General features: G+C 40.0%; 1 protein-coding gene and 1 non-coding gene across 3 annotated transcripts in view; one reads left to right on the top strand and one right to left on the bottom strand.

Annotated features, from left to right (window-relative positions):
- WASF2 (WASP family member 2) overlaps positions 1 to 16,081 on the top strand; it is a 69,595-nt gene that overhangs the window by 31,618 nt on the left and 21,896 nt on the right. The gene's annotated exons all lie outside the window — the stretch shown is intronic.
- On the bottom strand, positions 8,020 to 8,126 carry LOC122699056. Its single transcript, XR_006342542.1, has one exon. It is a non-coding gene; the product is annotated as a U6 spliceosomal RNA (small nuclear RNA).

Here is a 16,081-nt window from a genome sequence, read left to right as displayed (position 1 = left end):
GTAAAAGAAGATGACAGATTAGGCACTTAAAAAAAAGTCCTTAATGACAAGATTTGATGAGTTCAACAGTGCCCAGAGAATGAAACTTAAAGTGATTTTCAGGGACCCTGTAAATAAAAGTAACCCATCATAAGTGATGGAACCCCAAATGCCTAGCTGTTTGAAAACAGGCATTTGTTTGGAAAGCAGTAACATCTGAACATGTTATCTGAGGCTGGCACTTTAAATGAGCCAGTGTTTCTGTTATTTACAGTGAAAGATGTGAAGCCCCTGAGCAGCTGGCTAAAACTGGGTGTAGAGAGGGAGAAAGCAGTGTGTTATTCTCATTAACACCATTGCAGTTCCAGGGTAAATATGTCAGGAAGGCTTTCTTATGTTAGCATATTATCTTTTTTTTTTAGGGGAAGAAACTAGTCTGGGGTTTGGTGGCACTTGTGTATGAAAATGAGAAACATGGGCACAGTCTTGGCTAGGGTGTTTTGTGAAGTCAGCACAGTGTCATGGCTGTAGATGGACCTGGGTTTAAAAGCTGTGTGACTGTGATAAAGTTACAGAACTGCTCTTAGTGTTTTAGTTCTCTTAGCTGTAAAATCAGAATGCTACCAGTTACCTTTCAGTAGTGTTTTGAAGATTAGATTTGTTAAAGAAAATGTGAATAAATACGTGACACATTTCGGGCAGAACACTATAGGATGCAAAGAAGTTTTTAAAAATCCCACTCTTATAACAGCAGATTCCAATAGCTGCTGCTGTGACTACTGTTTCTGTTAAGTTTAAAGATATTTTGTTTTTCAGTTCCTGTATTCAAAGAATTGTACAGTCCAAAAAGCTGTGCTACAGTATAAAATGTAGTGACTGCCGTAAAAGGTTCAGCATACTTTTTGGCACCTTTGGAGAGGGAGAAATTACTTCAGACTAGAAGAGTTGAGGAAGGCTTCTTAGAAATGGTGACATTTGCCTTGGGCCTTTAAGATGAAAGAATTTTTTTTTTTTTTAAAGAAATGCCACAATCCAGATAATACTACCTTTGAGACTGCCTTCAAAATACATAAAGTGAAAATATTGAATTGACTCGACTATGATTTGGAAGACTGATAGACGGATACCCTTGTCTTAATCCTTAAAATTGGTATAACGTAGGCAGAGGCCATCCATTTCTTTCTTTCTCTTTTTTGACATTGGATACATTTTTATTGAACCTTTTAGTTTACAACATGAGGTAAAAAGCAAATCAGTTCTCTTCAAGTGATATTTTGCACAGCTGTAGTAAAATATTTTAAATTTCAAGGGTTTATAATGAATTGCATTTCTTAAAAGTTGAGGGATCGAGTAAACAAGTTTTAACTTGAATTTTCCAGTTGACTCTTCGCTTAACAATAGTAACCAGCTCTAATTAGATACATAAGTTTCTTCAGGGCCATGTTTTATTGTTGATGATGTCTTTACTATTTTAGTCAATATCCACTAATTCCACTTCAAAAATAAGTTTTACATTTGGTGGAATTTTGAGGCCATCCATTTCTTTCTCAGCTCTTGTCTTCATACTCCCAGAGAACCTGTTTCAGAAGGTAAGAGGCCTACCTACTGCTTGGTTTCACTGCGACCAAAGAAAAGAGAACCAATTAGGAGAATTCTGTGTAATGCTCAGTGCTGTTTAATTTGACCTGCTCTCTTTAAATTATTGTATTACCACTAGGAGGTAAGTCCAACAAACTCAGTGCTCCTTTGAATTAGCAATAATGAGAGCTATCAGTTGTTGAGTACCTACTAGATGCTAGATACCCCTCTAGAAGGCTTGTGTATGTTACCTCATTTTATCCTGAAAACCATCCTATGAGATAGGTTTTATTTTCCCTATTTTACAGATGAGGTTTGGAGAGAGTAACCAGCCCAAAGTCATATATAACTAGTGGCTCAGGGAATCCTTGTCTTTTGACTGAACTTGCCTCTCCATTCATCAAGCTGTATTGATTTTTTTAAAATGTGATAAATACCAAATGAGTACCAACTTTAAAAAAAGAAAAAGGGAAATTTCCTGCCATTATTAATTATTATTATTCAGAAAATTAAATGTTATTCAAATATGTTATAGGTATATAGTGGTGATATCCTACCTTTTTGCAGTGTTTTCTTATTTGATTTTGGGATACTGGTTCTTCCTTTTAAGTTTTCCATGGCATATACTTATTGAAGATAAATTGAAATTAATACCTCTTTATGATTGGGGACCTTGCCAAACCAGAGTGGAAATCAATCCTGACTTACATAGGAAGCGTGTGGCTTTGATCACTGGGAGAAGGGAAATAAGGAGGTGAGCCCCGTGATTACCCTGATTTTTTGTCTAGATGTGTGTTCTAACCATGGAGCAAGGCCGGGGCAGGGGAAATCCCAAGCAGAACAGATTTGTCTTACTGAACTGAAGAGACAAATTGCGTTAATAGTTCAAGGGAGGCTGAGGCAACTGGAAGCTGTGGGGTGCAGTTCTGGAAAAGAGGAAGAATACTGTTCTAGAAATCTTCTTAGGGTCTCCTTGAGGCTTGACTGATCACCCATATGCCTGGGGTCAGATTACAGGAGGTTGGAAAAGAGTGACCAGGAGTTTATGAGCTAACTGATTCCCAATGCAAGGAGGTGTTCTAATTCCTATCAACCAGAGTAGAGAGCCTGTGTTGCTCACTCTGCAGCAGAGATCCAGTAGAGGACATCCGGTATAGATCACTGAAGGGCCACATCTGTACCGGGGCTAAAGAGCCAAGAGAGTAAAAGCTGCTCAAGATCCACCCTGCTGCTGCTGCTGCTGCTGCTAAGGCGCTTCAGTCGTGTCCGACTCTGTACAACCCCATAGACGGCAGCCCACCAGGCTCCTCCGTCCCTGGGATTCTCCAGGCAAGAACACTGGAGTGGGTTGCCATTTCCTTCTCCAGTGCATGAAAGTGAAAAGTGAAAGTGAAGTCGTTCAGTCGTGTCCGACTCTTAGCGACCCCATGGACTGCAGCCCACCAGGCTCCTCCGTCCATGGGATTTTCCAGGCAAGAGTACTGGAGTGGGTTGCCACTGCCTTCTCCGCAAGATCCACTTTAACAAAGCTTAAAAAGAAACCTCAGGTGTACCAAATTGAACCAGAAGTCACTTAACTGCCAACCAAAACAAAGCCTCACACTCTTGAAACCAAGACAACAACGTTAGGAACTCAGCATCATAAAATCACAATGTCCAATGTCCAGTCAAAAGTTACCAGGAAAATGTGGCCCATAATTAGGGGAAAAATCAGTTTGTAGAAACACTCAAAAATGACAGAGGTGATAGAATTACCAGACAAAGATATTAAAACAGCTGTTACAATTATGTTCAAATATATAGAGGAAAGGGTTTCCCAGGTAGCACTTGTGGTAAACCCGCCCTGCCAGTGCAGGAGACTTAAGAGACACCGGTTTGATCCATAGGTGGGGAAGATCCCCTGGAGAAGGAAGTGGCACCCCACTCTATTATTCTTGCCTGGAGAATTCTGTGGACAGAGGAGCCTGGCAGGCTATAGTCCATAGGGTTGCAAAGAGTTGGACACGACTGAAGCAACTTAGCACATATAAAAGAAAATATGAACATGTTAATTAGCAGGTAAACATTTTAGCCTTGCAATTAAATAGTGGAATTTGGTTTCAGTCTGTCTTATTTTTTATCCTCTTTCTTCTCATGCTGTTGATGATTTGGTAAAATTTGAATATTATCTTGTAAGTGTAAGTTACCAAATCATATCATTTTCTTTTTTCTTTTTTTTTTCATATCATTTTAGAATTGGAAAGAACTTTTAAAGATCATCTTATTCACCCTCTCATATTATAGAAAAAGAAATATTATGTTTCATTAATTCTGAGGTGTACATTTTCCCCATATTTTAACATCTCTGGAATAATCATGCATCTTAGATTTCATGAAATACCGTAAAAACCCATTAGAGTTGTGACTTTTCCGTAAATATTTATGGTAGAATTCAAGCTTTCTACTTATATTACCCCCACCTAGAAAACTTCCCTTCTTTATTCTTTAAATCCAAATCCTGCCCAGTTCCGGTCTTTATTCCAGGAATTCTGTTCAGTTGAAAGTGATCTTTTCATCCTTTCTTTTGTCATAATTGACTACATTATTTGTTTGATAACTTCTGTTTATTATGTTACTTACCTGTGTTTTATCTGTCTCCTCAGATTATAAGCGCTTGGAGTCATGGGAAGAATTTTCTATTTGTATCATCTAGTGGCTACTTGATAAATATTCATTGATTGATATGGGTGCTATAATTAGTAGTTAACCACTAATGCAACCCAAAACTTATTAAAAGAGTTGTTTACCGGTTAAGAGAACCACATATTTAACTGTATGCCAGAACTAAGCGCTAGATGGATGCAGAATGAGTACTTCTGTCGCTGCTGCTGCTGCAGTCATTCCTACTATTACTGTAATTACTCTGTGCCAGGTACTATGTGAAGTATTTTATACATGCATTATTTCATTTTTATGCACAACAAGCTTAAAAACTAAGGATCATTTTACTGATTTTCACAGGTTAGGAAACAGATGGGGAGAGTACTGCTTGCCAAGGTCCCAGAACTGGTTTGGCAGTAGTGGGTTGAAATCCACACCTCTTTCTCTAATGTCCATGCTCTTGCTGCTCTACACCACTGCTTATTAGGTCTTCTGAGGGCTTTGGTGACCTAGTAAACTGAGGATAGAAAGAAAAGAAATGGACACTTCCTTTTCCCTCTGTTCAGGGGCTTTTCCTTACAAAGCCCATGTTTTGAGTGGTGGATAGGCCTTGTGAGAGGAAGATGTACGGCTGCCCTTTGCTGCTCTTAGTTGCTGGCAGCTTGGCCGTTAGTGACTAATGAGTGTGTGACACTTTTTCAGCAATGAATTCTTGTTACAGCTGGCAGAATGGAATAGTTGATATGAAATTTCATGGCAGTTTGCTTCATAATTCCACTCCCTGGTGTATAGATGTAGTTGTGATTGCTAGGTCTCTGTCCTCACTTAAGTTGGTGTATTAGCAGTCACATCCAGGACGACTGCTCTGTCTGCTCCATGGTGTGTTTGTGTATTGCCTTGAGCTGGCAGCAAAACATTTTGCTGAATTTCCTTTTTTGTTGTTACTTTGTAACCTTTTAAACCCTGGCCTTTCTCATTTGTGTAGAACTGGCTTCTTTTTTGGCCTTTTCATCCCAGAGAGGGAGTAGTTACTACAGAGGGATGCTTGAAATATGAAGAGAAGCATCATAGAGATTAAAATGCATGGCTAGAGGGGGGTACTCTTTCTACCCCCTTCTGATGTCTATGTCAGAAGCTTCTCTCTCTCCTTTATACTTTAATAAAACTTTATTACACAAAAGCTCTGAGCGATCAAGCCTCATCTCTGGCCCCAGATTGAATTCTTCTCCGGAGGCCAAGAATCCCGGCGTCTTTTCGAGGTTCAGCAACAACCTTTCATTAGTTCTAGAAGGCCTTGTAGATCTTCATAGAACTGTTCAACTTCAGCTGCTTCAGCGTTACTGCTCAGGGCATAGACTTGGATTACCGTGATATTGAATGGTTTGCCTTGGAAATGAACAGAGATCATTCTGTCAGTTTTGAGATTGCATCCAAGTACTGCATTTTGGACTCTTTTGTTGACTGTGATGGCTACTCCATTTCTTCTAAGGGATTCCTGCCCACAGGAGTAGATATAATGGTCATCTGAGTTAAATTCACCCATTCCAGTCCATCTTAGTTTGCTGATTCCTAGAATGTTGATCTTCACTCTTGTCTTCTCCTGTTTGACCACTTCCAATTTGCCTTGATTCATGGAGCTAACATTCCAGGTTCCTGTGCAATGTTCCTCTTTACAGCATTGAACCTTGCTTCTATCACCAGTCCCATCCTCAACTGGGTGGTGTTTTTGCTTTGGCTCTATCCCTTCACTCTGTCTGGAGTTATTTCTCCACTGATCTCCAGTAGCACATTGGGCACCTACTGACCTGGAGAGTTCATCTTTCAGTGTCCTATCTTTTTGCCTTTTCTTACTGTTCATGGGGTTCTCAAGGCAAGAATACTGAAGTGGTTTGCCATTCCCTTCTCCAGTGGACCACGTTTTGTCAGACCTCTCCACCATGACCCGACCGTCTTGGGTGGCCCCACACGGCATGGCTTAGTTTCATTGAGTTAGACAAGGCTGTGGTCCTGTGATCAGACTGGCTAGTTGTCTGTGATTATGGTTTCAGTCTGTCTGCCCTCCGATGCCCTCTCTCAGTGCCTACCGTCTTACTTGGGTTTCTCTTACTTAGACGTGGGGTATCTCTTCACGGCTGCTCCAGCAAAGCATGAAGGTCCCATCACTTCATGGCAGATAGATGGGGAAACAGTGGGAAAAGTGGCTGACTTTATTTTTATGGGCTCCAAAATAACTGCAGATGGTGATTGCAGCCATGAAATTAAAAGATGCTTACTCCTTGGAAGGAAAGTTATGACCAACCTAGACAGCATATAAAAAGAAAAAAAAAGAAAAAAAATGCATGGCTAGAGAGCTAGCAGGATGATGAGACTTAACTCAGTGCCTAATGTACGATTCCTCCTGATTATCTTCTTCCTCATTTTCAAACTTGCTTCGTTGTCTCATCCACCAGTAGGTGCTCCAATGTCTCGTCTGCAGGGAGATTAACCAAGTGCAGTAGACTACTGTTTGCAGGAACCAGGAAAGAAAGGTTACAGCCTAGCTCCATTTTCTCTATCCCTGGGTAATATAGTAAACTGGGAATTAGACATTCTCCCATAAAAAACAACTTTGTGTTCCTATATGGTAGCACATGTCCAGGTTAGGCTTCCTCCTAGGTATTCAAGCCCAGGTACTTGGAGAGGAATGCCTTTTGTATCTATCCTCATCTCAGTTTTTTGGCCACCACCAACTGGAGATCACTCATTTCTGTCGTTGCCTGTAAATAAAGAAAACTTTTTAAAAAAGATAATACTTTATTAGGGCTTGTGTGAGTTATTGACACATTTCTAATAATCTTGTGCAGTCATTTGTTGAGATTTTGGCTTTTTTTTTTTTTGAGGTTTTGCCTTTTTTTTTAAATTTTTTTTGTTGTTGAAGGATAATTGCTTTACAGAATTTTGTTGTTTTCTGTCAAACCTCAACATGAGTCAGCCATGAAAGAAAGTGAAAGTGAACTCGCCCAGTCGTGTCCAACTCTTTGTGACCCCATGGACTGTAGCCTACCAGTCTCCTCTGTCCGTGGGATTTTCCAGGCAAGAATACTGGAGTGGGTTCCTTCTCCAGGGGATCTTCCCGACCCAGGGATCGAACCCGGATCTCCTGCATTGTAGGCAGATGCTTTACCATCTGAGCCATCAAGGAAGTCCATATCAGCCATAGGTATACGTATATCCCGTCCCTGTTGAACCTGCCTCCCATCTCCCTCCCCATTCCACCCCTCTAGGTTGATACAGAGTCCCTGTTTGAGATCCCTGGGCCATACAGCAAATCCCCATTGGCTGTCTGTTTCACATGTGGTAATGTAAGTTTCCGTGTTACTCTTTCCATACATCTCACCCTTTCCTCCCCTCTCCCCGTGTCCATAAGTCTGTTCTCTGTTTCTTCATTGCTGCCCTATAAGTAAGTTCTTCAGTACCATTTTTCTAGATTCCGTATATATGTTTTAGAATATGATATTTATCTTTCTCTTTCTGACTCTTTCTGACTTTCTCTCTTTCTGACTCACTTCACTCTGTATAATAGGTTCTAGGTTCATCCACCTCATCAGAACTAACTCAAATGCATTCCTTTTTATGGCTGAGGAACATTCCTTTGTGTATGTGTACCACAACTTCTTTATCCATTCATCTGTTGATGGACATCTAGGTTGCTTCCATGTTCTAACTATTGTAAATAGTGCTGCAATGAACAACGGGATGCATGTGTCTCTTTCATTTTTGGTTTCCTCAGGGTATATGCCTAGGAGTGGGATGGCTGGGTCATATGGTAGTTTTATTCCTAAAAAAAATATGGAGCACTTCATGAATTTGCATGTCATCTTTGCACAGGGTCCATGCTAATCTTCTCTGTATCGTTCCAATTTTAGTATATGTGCTGCTGAAATGAGCACAAGGTTTTGTTGTGTGAGGTTTTTTTGTCCCAGAGCAGTTGAGTTGTTTTTCATGTTAAACTCCTGTGTGAATTTAATGCTCAGTTGATGACTATAGCTGAAAGAAATCTGGTACTTGAGTACCCACGAATGGTAGGAATAAGGTTTCCTCACTTATTCATAATGGTGCCAGTGGTAAAGAACCCGTCTGCCAATGCAGGATACAGAAGAGATGTGGGTTCAATCCCTGGGTCGGAAAGATCCCCTGGAGAAGGGCATGGCAACCCACTGCAGTATTCTTGCTTGGAGAATTCCATGGACAGAGGAGCGTGATGGGCTACAGTCCATAGGGTCACAGAGTCAAACATGACTGAAGCAACTTAGCATGCATGCAATCAGAGTAAAAGTAAGCGCCCATTTCTTTTTTCCAGTTTTATTGAGATATAATTGTCATGCAGCACTGTATATGTGTAAGGTATGCAGTGTAATGATTTTACTTAACATCCATCATTTCATATAGATAACAAAACTAAAGAAATAGAAAAAAAGTTTGTGTGTTTGTTGAAAACTCTTAGGATTTACACTCTTAACAATTTTTGTATATAACATACATCAGTGTTAATTATATTTATCATGTTGTGCATTATATCCCTGGTACTTATTTATATTATAACTGGAAGTTTATACCTTTTGACTGCCTTCATCCAATTCCCCTCCCCCTGTGTCTGGTAGCTATAAAATTGATCTCTTTTTCAATGAGTTTATTTTTGAAGTATAATTGACCTGCAACTCTGTGTTAGTTCCTATTATACAGTATATGATTTGGTGTTTTGAAACATTTCAAAATGATCACCAGGATAAGTCTAGTTAAGATATGTTACACTACAAATATATAACATAGTTACTGACTGTATTTCCCATACTGTACATTTCATACCCCTGACTTGTTTATTTTGCAACTGGAAGTTTATACCTCTTAATCTCCTTCACCTATTTCTTTCTTTCCCCGTGTCCTCTGGCAACCACCTGTTTGTTCTCTGTATCTGTAATTCTGTTTCTGTTACTTTTTTTTTAAATGGCCCTGCCATACAGTTTGCTGCTTAAGGCATCTCAGTTCCCCAGCCAGCTGTTGAATCCCAGTCTTCCCAGGTGGCCCAGTGGTGAAGAATCCGCCTGCCAGTGCAGGAGACGCTAAAGACTCGAGTTCGATTGCTGGGTTGGGAAGATCCCCTGGAGTAGGAAATGGCAACCCCCTCCAGTGTTCTTGCCTGGAAAATTCCATGGACAGAGGAGTCTGGCAGGCTGCAGTCGATGGGATTGCAAACAGACGTGACTGAGCACACGCGCGCACACACACGGCAGTTCTGAAAGCACCGAGTCCTAACCCCTAGGCCACCAGGGAGCCCATTTCTGTTATATTTGTTCGTTTCTTTTTTAGATTCCATATATAAGTGAAATCATACAGCATTTGTCTTTCTCTGTCTGACTTATGCACTTAGCATAGTACCCTCTAGGTCCATCCATGTTGTTGGAAATGGCAAGGTTTCATTCTTTTGTGGGGGGGTAATTTCACTGTCGTGGGTTTACAGTGTTGTATTAGTTTCTGCTGTACCGGACAGTGAATCATTTACACATACACACATATCCACTCTATTTTTTAAATTTTCTAAAATGTTTATTTACTTGGCTGCTTTGGGTCTTAGCTGAGGTATGTGGTGTGTTTGATCTGTAGTTGCGACGTGTGAGATTTGTGGTTGTGACATGCAAACTCTTAGTTGCACCATGTGGGATGTAGTTCCCTGACCAGGGATTGATCGGGGGCCTCCTGCATTGGGAGCCTGAGTCTTAGCCATTGGACTACCAGGGGAGTCCCTGTCCACTCTTTTTTTAGATTCTGTTCCCTATAGATTATTACAAAGTATTGAGTAGAGTTCCCTGTGCTATACAGTAGATTCTTATTAGTTTCCTGTATGATATATAGTAGTGTGTATATATCAGTCCCAAAGGTTTTCATTCCTTTTTTATGGATGAGTAATATTCCAGTATGTATATGCGTATGTATATATACCATGCCTTCTTTATCTAGTCATCTGTTGATTGGCACTTGGGTTGCTTCCATGTCTTGGCTATTGTAAATAATGCTGCAGTGAACATAGAGGTGCAGGTATCTTTTCAAGTTAGTGTTTTTGTTTTCTTTGAATAAATATCCAGGAGTGTAATTGCTGGATCAAAAGTAAGACCTTTTAGATGGATAGTTTGGCATATTTCAGACCATTCCATTTTGATGAATTAAGTTTTGCTAGAAATTGGAATTAAGACTGGGAGAGTAAAATGAACTTTGTGTCTGTTATTAAAGTTATCAGTGATAGCCATGCAGACCCTGTGTAATTTAAGTGGATTCATAACTGGGAACTTAGGCTAAGATGCAGATACAGGAAATATTTTATGTGAATAAATCTTCTCTTTGGAGCTAGGAATATTTTGTAAACAAAATCTCAGTTTCATATAGCACCTCTCAAGCATTTTTTTAGTGCAGCTCACAGCTGAACTGGAAAGATGAATTGAAAATTTTTCCCCAGTTGCTAGTCATCGTTAGGCTAAGAACTAGAACCCAACTCACAGTTTTAAGTGGTTTCCAATGCACAATTTTAAGTGTATTTTCTTTTGGACAACCAGATGGATCTTACTTAGAAAGAGAGCTTAATTTTGGCCATTTAAAAAGCAGTTTTTTATTTCTCCTTTGCAAATAAATTCATCTTTACCATTTTTCTAGATTCTACATATATGTGTTAATATATGATATTTGATTTTCTCTTTCTGAGTTACTTCCCTCTGTATGTCAGTCTCTAGGTCCATCCACATCTCTGCAAATGGCACAATTTCATTCCTTTTTATGGCTGAGTAATAATAGTCCACTGTATATATTTACAACATCTTCTTTCCCCATTCCTCTGTTGATGGACATTTAGGTGGCTTCCATGTCCTAGCTGTTGTAAATAGTGCTGCAGTGGACATTGGGGGGGTGCATGTATCTTTTTGAATTATGGTTTTCTCCAGGTATTGCACAGATGTGGAGAACATACATATGGCTACCAAGGGGGGAGGGTGGGGTTGGGGATGGATTGGGATAGGCATATATACGCTACTATGTATAAAATAGATAAACTAATGAGAACCAACTATTAGCACAGGGAATTCTACTCAATACTCTGTGGTGAATTTCTAAGGAAATCCAGGGAAGAGCGGGGTATATGTATACGTGTAACTGATTTACTTTGCGGTCCAGCAGAAGCTAACACAACATTGTAAAGCAGCTATACAGTAGTAATCAAAACAAAACAAACCCCAAAACAAAAACCAACCAAAAAAGGCAGTTTTCTATGGAATAGTTGATACTAGAAGAAACCAGTTTTGCAGGTCAAAGTTAGCCCCCAATTTTAGCTTTAAGAATAAAGCTGTGATTAGAGCCTGAAGAGTAGTAGAAGAAAAAAGGTGGTATTGCCCCTAAAAGATAATAGAAAGTTATGAAATTGCCAGATGTGAGTGGTCCCTGATAGATGTGCAGTATGTTCAAAGAGTAAGATACTGAAGTTTAGAAGTCCTGTTCCCCTGGACTACTTTCCCAAAACCAAATTAGGACAAGAAGGTACTTTACATTTATTGAAGGTAAGTCCATAGCTGGTGTCATTCATTTATGAAATTGGTAATTTCTCCTGGTTTTAGATCACAAGTAAGCTTTTTTTCTTGGTTCTCCCAGTCAGATACTTTCTTTGTCCACTCTTGGAGTTCCATTTATCTTGCTAGCTTTTTTGAACATTGCTCTGGTGACCTAAACTGATTTGTCAGTAATTTCTTGTGTTTGGAGAGAGTCTGGTTATATTTGTAGCTTCAGCCCCACCCTGTATTTCAACAGGAAGTGGGTAGGTGCCTAAGTCTATAAAGAGACATTTCTCCTTGTGATTGTTGCATGATAGTGAGGAACTGCTATATGCAACAGTAAATTTATACTTTAAATATTTTGATGGACCAACTTAGATTACAGTAAACCTGAGTGTTGTGTTTTATTGTGAAATCAAGTGATTGTTTGACTTTTCAATTGAGATTCTTGAACCACTGTGGAATGCATATTCTTTATCATAAAGAAATTTATAAAAAAAAAAAAAAAAGGAAATTTATCTCCTGAAAGAGGAAACTAGTCTACAAAGCAAGGCACTTCTCATATGCCCCTATCCAAAGTGCTGTTAACTATAGAACAGTGGGAAATGCTGAAGTGAAAAGCAGAAGTCCTAATTGCCACACATACAATATCCCCACATGTTCTCATCCCATGCTACTGCTGATCAGCATTTTGAGGGTATGTTTCAAAGAGGAACTGCCTTGAGAAGCATTTCTGTTGTTATAATTATTGCTGTAGCTCAGATACACTTGCTTTGGGATGTGACCATAGAAATCTGCAGGTGTTATCAGTGACCATGGCTCTAAATGAAGCATTGTTTATTTATTTATAATAAACAGCTAGTAATACATGTCATTGCCAGAATGAGCAGTCATCTGTTTTTTGTCCTGCTGTTAATAGGAATTCAGAATGTAGGGTACAGATGAGTGCATCTTCCCCCTCACATGCAGTCTTCCTTTATTACCTTCTTCCAGCTTCCAAATCTGTCCCTCTCAACCTACTTCACTCCACTCCTTCTGCAGTCTGTCGGGAGCAGAGTTGAGAGTTCAGAGTGTAGGGTACATGTCAGAGTCTCCTTTTGCCTTAAGATTGACCAAATGTGATATATAAATATCCCATGATAACTTCAAATACATAGACTTATAGACTCTTACTCTTGTGAAGGGACCTCAAAGAACACCTCATCCAGTTTCCAGTTCAAAGCATGAATCCCATCATGGTACTGGCAGTCCAGACTGGTCAGTGTACTACTCCAAGCCATGGCTCGGAGGGATGGTTGAAGTCTTTGATTTATTCTGACTCATTCTCAAGTTCCTTAATCTGAAAATAGCTAGGGGTGAAGATGGGGGTTGCTGCTGAGTCTGACTGGATGTCTTTAACTGTCCCCCCCGCCCCAAACAAAAGTCCTTTTCTTTTTTAACATCTTTGGGTAGCCACCCCCAGATTGGCTTGGGAGGCTCCCAGAGTGTAATTAACTTAACCCCAGGGCACTGTCTGGAATGTCCTTTTTACCATTCTAGATCTATAGAAGAGTTTGATTTGTGGACGCGATCCACCCATCTCTATAGTCCCTAGACCTCCCCTGGCCTTATGTTCAAAATGCAAGTGACTGTTGGCCAATTGGAGGTTATGGCAGCTTTCAGTTCAGTTTAGTTGCTCAGTCGTGTCCAACTCTGCGACCCCATGGACTGCAGGACGCCAGGCCTCCCTGTCCATCACCGACTCCCAGAGTTTACTCAAACTCATGTCCATTGAGTCGGTGATGCCATCCAACCATCTCGTCCTCTGTCGCCCCCTTCTCCTCCAGCCCTCAATCTTTTCCAGCATCAGGGTCTTTTCGATTGAGTCAGTTCTTCGCATCAGGTGGCCAAAGTCCAGCAAATCCAAGAATATTAGAAATTCTTAAAGATCATTTGGCTTAGTCCTTTTATTTTGCAAATGAGGAAACTGAAGCCCAGAGTGAGAATTATATCATCTTTGATTTAGAGGGCATTGTATAAGTCATCCAATCTGACCTCTCCATATCTTCTTACAGTCTAGGAATCTCTCCCCCAACATGTCTAATACCTGGTATCCAGGGGATGATACTAGGGAACTTATCACCTCTGAAGAGAACCCATTCTAATATAGGACAGCTCTAATTAAAAGGAACTAACTTAATTGAAATCTACATCCCTATAACTTTTATCTTCCCAGTGGTTCTAATTTAATTCCTCTCCTATGTAACATCCCTGAAGGTAAGACCTTCTCAAACCCCCAAATTAGCAAATATCACTATAGCATATAATTTTTCTAATCAAAGTAAAATATAACTGAAAGAGAACTTGTACTGATTCTATAAAGACAGGACATTCCACTTTTCATGTGTCCAAAACTACTTTTTCTAGCTAAGAATGACTACTTTCTTGGTTTTCTTCAACTGTCCCTTCATTACTGGCACTAGCATTTAGTTCTTTTCTTAGTTATTTTATTAAAAAAATTTTTTTATAAATGGCAAGATCTCAGTTTCCTGATCAGGGATTGCAACCAGGCCACAGCAGTGACAGCACCAAATCCTAACCACTAGGCAACCAGGGAACTCCCTCATAATATGTTTAATAAAGAAACATACATTTATCACTTTGTACAAAACAATCGGGAGAGCTACAGATAGGGCTGAAGGATTGGACTCACCCTCGCAAACTGTCTGTGGTTTCTCAGTTCTTATTTGCTAGCTGTGGTGGGCCTCTCCATTCTATTGTTTCCTTCTCATCCTGGGAAGAGTTTCCCAACCGGTCTTCTTACCTCCAGTCTTCTGCCCAAATAGAGCTTCCTACTTCTGTTAGAATGATTTGTCTAAAAATGCAGATTTGACCATGTCACTTCCTTAATTTAGTGGTTCCTCAACACCCAGTGCTCCAATTTTCCACTAAATGACTACTCATGATCGAGGAGCTTTTCTCAACTGAATTCCCATGAGAACATTAAGCCCTAATGCCATTAGGCATCCATTGTCTATAATGCATTAGCTTCTCTCCAGTGCATCTGGAGTGGTGCTAGTTGTTTTACACTCTTGATGAGAATGGAGAAAACAGTCACTCTAATCCTTTTCTCTGTTCTGTGGTTCAGATGAGGAACCCATTGTAAAAGAGTAGAGGAGAGAGAATGTATGTTCTTCAAGAGATCCAGCAGCATGGCTGGGAGCAGTCTCCAGAAAAAGAACTCACAAATTTCATTGACGTCTAGGGTTTCATCTTTAAATTTATGTGAATACTGCGTTCTACTACGTAATATGTCCATTGTTAAAAGTGTTTCAAAATATTTGTCAGTGAATAAAATTGACTTTACAGGAGGATTTGCCTCAGGTCTGTTGAACTAAAAATAACTACCTTTTTTTCTTAGCCCTGTAGTGGACATTTTATATATGTTACATTATTTAATGTCTCTAGGAAAATTGCCCAAGATCACACAGCTAGTAAGGTGTCAAGACTCAGGGCACTAACCCAAGTATGTCTCAACTCCACAACTTAAAGCTGAGTTGAGTCAAGAGCCTTGGAAGTCTTTGCCTCATTTCCAAGTTTATGTTCACTGGAATGTAGGATTTCTTTCTTGGTAAAGTTAGTATTTTGGTTCAGATTGTGCATAATTCCATACTTTTGCAGAAAAATGAGCAGTGATGTGGGTAATTCCATTTAATAGGGAATCTTATCTTTCTTTGGTGACTCTGAAACATGTAAAACGACTTTTTTTTTAGTAGGAGATTCACTTTTCTATTTCTTTTTTCTTGATGGATATTGAATACTGAAATTTTTTGATTACTCTAGCTCGATGTGGGAGCTGGTTTTTTTTGGCAAGACGTAGTTAGCTATCTTGGTATTGAAAACGTGCTCCCCCCACCCCCCCACCTCCGGATGACACAGGGTTGACTCCATTTGTGTCTTCTTACCCAGGGAACTTGGGAAAACATAAATGCTAAAGTACCAAGGTGTTAAGAGTGGCTTCCCCAGCTTCACCCCCATCTGACATTTACCTAGCTATTTGGAATCCAGTCTCCATTAGGTGTCCAGAGAAAATGTCTGGAATGCCCTGTCAGTAGCCATTCGACACAGAATTTCAAGGGCATCTGGCTCCTGTAGCTCCTCTAAGACAAGTTCTGAAATGATTGCTAAGGGTGGGAGCCATAGGGGCTATTTTCAGTCATCTTTGGCTGTACCCTGAATTTCTGGTTCTTCTGGCAAGCTTGAAATTTTGGGAATCTGAGGGCATCCAGAGGATGCAGAGCCCTGTGAGCTTCTTTTATTTGTAACCCCTTGTCTCCTTT

Source organism: Cervus elaphus, chromosome 8 (genome assembly GCF_910594005.1).
Source record: "Cervus elaphus chromosome 8, mCerEla1.1, whole genome shotgun sequence".
NCBI classification, from domain to species: Eukaryota; Metazoa; Chordata; class Mammalia; order Artiodactyla; family Cervidae; genus Cervus; species Cervus elaphus.
The sequence above is the reverse complement of the archived record's forward strand: the minus strand, read 5'-3'. Positions and strand labels throughout refer to the sequence as shown.